Here is a 6000-nt window from a genome sequence, read left to right on the forward strand (position 1 = left end):
TGAGAGGTTCCAAAATGTTCGTCCTGATATTAAACTGCATTCGGCCCTGCAAGTGGTCCTCCAACTTGCAGGGAAATCATGGGGGTTGGTGGCAGGATTGGTACTCCAGCCACCGTAAAAAAAAACTCAGTTCTGAGATAACAAAAAGGACTTCATTCTGCACTCCGCGGGAGTAGCTCTGCTGCAGCCGCCCATAGGAAGGCTGCTTGCATCATGAAGGGGATGGGGGAAAGCCCTCGGGAGCCCCATACCCAGATGAGTCAAAACCGTCAGAGAGCCAATGGAGTCATGCCTGTCGTGGATCAGGGTTGGTGTGGTGCTGTGGCGTCACCCACTGCATGGCAGCACTCAGGTCCCAATTTGAAGCGGCCCACTCAGGTAGGTGCGTGGACTGTCTTGTCTCTCCAGCATAATGATCATCTTCCTCTGCTGTTGGAGGAGCTGTGTAAACTGTGCATTTCAGTGGTGGCACTCTCTGAGGTGTGCAGGCCTGGGACTGGCTGCATCTCTGTAGGTGGGTACACCTTTTATTGGTCTAGTCAGTCTGATGGCTGTCATTCTCGGGGAGTAGCTGTTACTGTACTAGATTGACTTCTTCTGATGGTGTCCGATGTCACTTCTTTCAACGAGCGTATTATGAGACTTTCTGGGTGTCTTGTCTATTGTCTCAGTGTATGCTTTGACCGCGATGAGTGATGTCTCAGTGAGGGAGATATTTTATTCGCAACTTTGCTTGGTGGTTGATGGGTGCCCACGAGGTGACACTCCTCTGGTCATGGGTGACTTCAAAGCAGCCACTGGCACTGACAGGACTGGTTATGAGGATTGTCTCGGTCCCCATGGGTTTGGTGACCTTGGTGAAAGTGGCTCCATAATTCCCTGACTTTGCAGAAGGTCAGGGACTGCAAATCACTGGATCCTGGTTCCAGTGCCCTGAGCCATATCGTTGGACTTGGTACTCAAATACTGGTGGTGCGGAGAGGGAGATTGATCACATCCTCATGGGCAGACACTGGATGCTCTTACAAAACTGCAGGGTCCACAGAAGTGTGAATTCTGACCACAGACTTGTTGTTGCTACTCTGAAGATCTAGCTTAGGTCCAGTAGGTTACCACCTACTAGGAAAATGAGGTTGGACCTGGCCAGACTCCAAGATCACGGTGTTTTTGATGAGTTTGCATGCAGTTTGTGTGAGAAACTTATGGATTTGGGTGTGACAGCCAATCCTAATGTGATGTGGGAGACCTTCCGTGACAAGACCCTGAAGGTTGCTGAGGGTTGTGTTGGTGTTACCAGTGTTCCCAGAAGGAGTTGTTTCATCTTGTAGGGCACTCTGGATATCGAGAGGCTTGATGGTGACTCCAGTCTGTATCGGGAATTGAGAAGGATGACTGCGAGGAATCTGAAGGCAGATAAAAAGGTGTTTGTTAGAGGAATCTGAGAGCAAGTGACACACCATCTATGGTCTAGTGACCCATGTCCTTCTTACAGAAGAATTGAAGCATTACACACATCCAAATCTGTTCCTCAGAGAGTTGCAGTCAGGGCGGCTGATGCAATAGTCCTTACAGATGACACTGCAGTTGCGACCCGCTGGGCTGGCTACTTTGAGCAGCTGTTTAAAGCTGATCCTCTGACTAGGACGTTGGATATCTCTTGGTCCACAGTTCTTGAGGCTGATCCTCCAGTTAGCTGGGATCATCCCAATCTCACCGAAATTGCACAGGTTGTGAACCAGCTGAGGGTCGGGAATGCTGCAGGGATATGTGATATCCAGGGTGAACTTCTCCAGGCTGGTGGTAATGCTGTCCTCCGGGCATTGCAAGCAATCTTTGCTTCCATTTGGGAAACTTGCGTCATCCCAACTGACTGAAAAACGGGACTTATGGTCCCTATCTCGAAGAGGAAGGGTGATCGCCTGGATTGCGGCAACTACAGGGGGATAACACTGTTCTCAGTGCCAGGTAAGGTCCTTGCTTGGGTCATTCTCAATAGGATCAGTGATCACTTGCTCAGCTACCAGCACCCGGAGCTGTCTGGTTTTACGCCTAAGAAGTCCTAACCACATCCTGGCACTGAGGGCTCTCAATGAGCACAAACGTGAATATCAGCAGAGTTTCTTTGCAGCTTTTGTTGATCTAGCTGCCCTGTGGGACATCCTTGAGACTTTGTGGGTTCCCCACAAAGTTGCTGGATATCATGGCTGGCCTGTACACTGGTACTGTGGGTGCTGTGCAGAGTGAATACAGAACCTCTGCGTTTTTCCCAGATGATTCTGGGGTTCTTCAGGGTTATTTTTCTTCTCCTACTCTGTTCAGTGGCTGTAGGGCAGCTGTTGGTGAAGAAAGATTCACTGATCTTGACTTTTCTGATGATGCTGTGATCTTCGCGGAGTCAATGGAGGCTCTGATTGGGGCACTCGAGAGACTGAGCGAGGAGTCAGAGTGTCTGGAATTGCGAGTATCCTGAATAAAAACCAAGATCCAGGCCTTTAATGACCTTTTGGGCAAAACCATTAGCAGTGTGTCTGTCTTCCAAGAGAATGCCGATCTTGTCAAGAGGTTTACTTACCTCGGCACTGACATTCATGTCTCTGGTGACTCTTCGTATGAAGTCAGCAGACGGATTGGGAGAACATGGGGGGTCATGAAGCTGCTGGAAAGGGGTGTGTGGCGGTCCCGATATCTATGCAAAAGGTCCAAGCCTTTAGAGTCCTGGTGTTTCCAGTCTTGCTATATGTTTATGAGACATGGATGCTATCCAGTGACCTGAGATGAAGACTGGACTCCATTGATACTGTGTCTCTTTGGAGAATCCTTGTGTATCGCTAGTTTGACTTGTGTCAAATGAGTGGTTGCTTATGGAGTCCCCAATGAAGCACATTATCTGCATTGTGAGGAAGTGTCGGTTACGGTACTTATGGCCATGTGGCGCAATTCTTCAAGGGTGATCCAGCACAGGATTGTTGAGGACCCGAGTGGCTGGACCAGGCCAAGGGGACATCCACATAACACCTGGCTACGGTAGATAGAGGGCCATTTCTGGAGGGGGGGGGGACTGGACTACATGTCTGTCTCTGGGGGGTTGCCAACCAGAATCCCAAGCTGTTTCGTCTTCTGGTGGGTATGGCAACATGCTGTACTAGTGCATGCTCCCAAACCTGACCTGACCTGTTCTAAAATGTGTGAAGTTTTCCATTCTATAACTATTTAGATTAGATTCGATAAACTTTATTAATCCCAAAGGGAAATTCACATCCATACAGCAGGAGAAACATAAAAACAAGGATGCAGACTCACAGGACAAATAATACAGCCAAACAACCAATCAATATGTAAATAAAAATAGATCAATAAATATAAACAAAATAAATAAATAAATAAATGTATATTGTTCAGATATTTTAAAAAAATATGTTTTTTCAAAATACAGTAAATGAGAGACCCAGGAAGAAGTGACAGAAGTGGACAGACCCCCAAAGGCGCTTTTTAGCACACCTCTGGCTAAAAGTGCTCCAAGAGAACACCTCCTGGAGGGGAAGGAGGGTATTTTTAATGATGGCAACCAATTTTGCCATCATCCTCTTTCCCACAACAGCTTCCAGTGTGTCCAGGGTTCTCCCAGTGATGGTGTAGGCTTTCCTGGTAAGTTTGTTCAGGCATTGTGCTTCTTTTGAGCTCAGGCTCCTTCCCCAGGAAACCTCAGCGTAGAACACCACACTGGCTACTATGGGGAACATTTCCAGCATTTTGCTGCACATATCCTTAGCAAGTACAGTCTGCTTTGGCCCTTCTTGTACAGAGCCACTGTGTTTGTCAGATCATTTTCTAAGCCAGATATCCAGCTCAGGGCCCCTGGGTGTCAGTGCCTACCCTGGCAGCCTCAGGCACAAGGTGGCAGCCAACCATGGATGGTTACAAACTTACCATAGGGCAATTTATAAATATATTGTAGCTAAAAATAAAACATCCATCCAGCTATATCCTAACTACAGGGTCACAGGGGTCTGCTGGAGCCAATGAGGAAACAAACCCCAGGCAGGGCACACACATACACACACCAAGCACCCACTAGGGACAATTTAGAATCGCCAATGCACCTAACCTGTGTGTCTTTGGACTGTGGGAGGAAACCCACGCAGACACGGGGAGAACGTGCAAACTCCACGCAGGGAGGACCCGGGAAGCGAACCCAGGTCTCCTAACTGCGAGGCAGCAGCGCTACCCACTGCGCCACTGTGCTGCCCTAAAAATAAAACAATCTCATATATTATAAGAAAACATGAAATGAAATTGATTGATAGATAGATAGATAGATAGATAGATAGATAGATAGATAGATAGATAGATAGATAGATAGATAGATAGATAGATACTTTATTAATCCCCAAGGGGAAATTCACATACTCCAGCAGCAGCATACTAATAAAAACAATATTAATTAAAGAGTGATAAAAACACAGTGCAAGTTAAAAAATGCAAGGTGAAGAGTGCGAGGCAGGTATAACAGACAATAACTTTGTATAATGTTACCGTTTATCCCCCCGGGTGGAATTGAAGAGTCGCATAGTGTGGGGGAGGAACGATCTCCTCAGTCTGTCAGTGGAGCAGGACAGTGACAGCAGCCTGTCGCTGAAGCTGCTCCTCTGTCTGGAGATGACACTGTTTAGTGGATGCAGTGGATTCTCCATAATTGATAGGAGCCTGCTGAGCGCCCGTCGCTCTGCCACGGATGTCAAACTGTCCAGCTCCATGCCTACAATAGAGCCTGCCTTCCCCACCAGTTTGTCCAGGCGTGAGCCGTCCCTCCTCTTTATGCTGCCTCCCCAGCACACCACCGCGTAGAAGAGGACGCTCGCCACAACCGTCTGATAGAACATCTCCAGCATCTTATTGCAGATGTTGAAGGACACCAGCCTTCTAAGGAAGTATAGTCGGCTCTGTCCTCTCTTGCACAGAGCATCAGTATTGGCAGTCCAGTCCAGCTGATCATCCAGCTGCACTCCCAGGTATTTATGGGATGGATGTGTCTCTGCTTGTTTCTGAAACTTCTTTGGTTTTTATGTTCACACACTCATATTTAGCTACAGTTGTTTTTAATATACACAATAATGTTAAAGAAAAACCTACACTATGTACATACAGTACTATATAAAAGTATTCAATGATTACAATTATTGTTACTATTATGTGTGATGTAGTGGTCAGCACTATTGCTTCACAGATTCAGCATTCTCGGTTTGAATCCAATGCCTAATAATTGTCTGAATGAAGTTTGCATGTTCTCTTTAGGTGTCTTTGTGGGTTTTTTCCCACATTTCCAAAGACATGAGTCTCCTTAGTAAGTACAGTCTGCTCTGGCCCTACTTATACAGTACCATTGTGTTATTAGGTTAGGCAGTGACTGTAAACTGGCTAAGCTGTGCGTACAAAACTTTTATTAGTACATGTGTACATTTTTACATATGTGCATACTAGCTGTGTAGTAGCATGGATTCTGGCACTTCTATCAGTCAATCGCATCGCTTGTGCATTAGCGGCTAAGCGAGGTTCTTTTGCCGACATATTCACCTCTGTTGTCTATCAGTGGCTAAGCAAGTTTCTCTCTCCTCTAAGGTTTTGTTTTGACGATGTGCTCGCTGTGTATTAGTGGCTAAGTGAGTTTCTTTTTTCTCAGCGCTTTCAGTTTGGTGACAGAGTTGCTTGCTTTGAGAGTCTTGCTGTAGCCTCACATTTCCGGGCCAGACAGACAGACAGGCACACTTCCACGTGTAGATGTTTATATATATAAGTTTACATGGAGGCTTTCTGTTGGCATTTCAACATTATGCTTTATAGTTTTGTTATATGTCTGCTTGCATTCTATATTAACTATACTGTGTTTTTAAGTAGAGTATAGCATATTAGGTTTTTATGATGAAAGTGTACTTTATAAGAATAAACTGAACTGAACTGGTGTGGTGTGGGCATAACTTTGAAGATGTAATTTCTCAAAGCATA

The sequence above is a fragment of the Erpetoichthys calabaricus genome, chromosome 5, assembly GCF_900747795.2.
Source record: "Erpetoichthys calabaricus chromosome 5, fErpCal1.3, whole genome shotgun sequence".
Classification (NCBI taxonomy): Eukaryota; Metazoa; Chordata; class Cladistia; order Polypteriformes; family Polypteridae; genus Erpetoichthys; species Erpetoichthys calabaricus.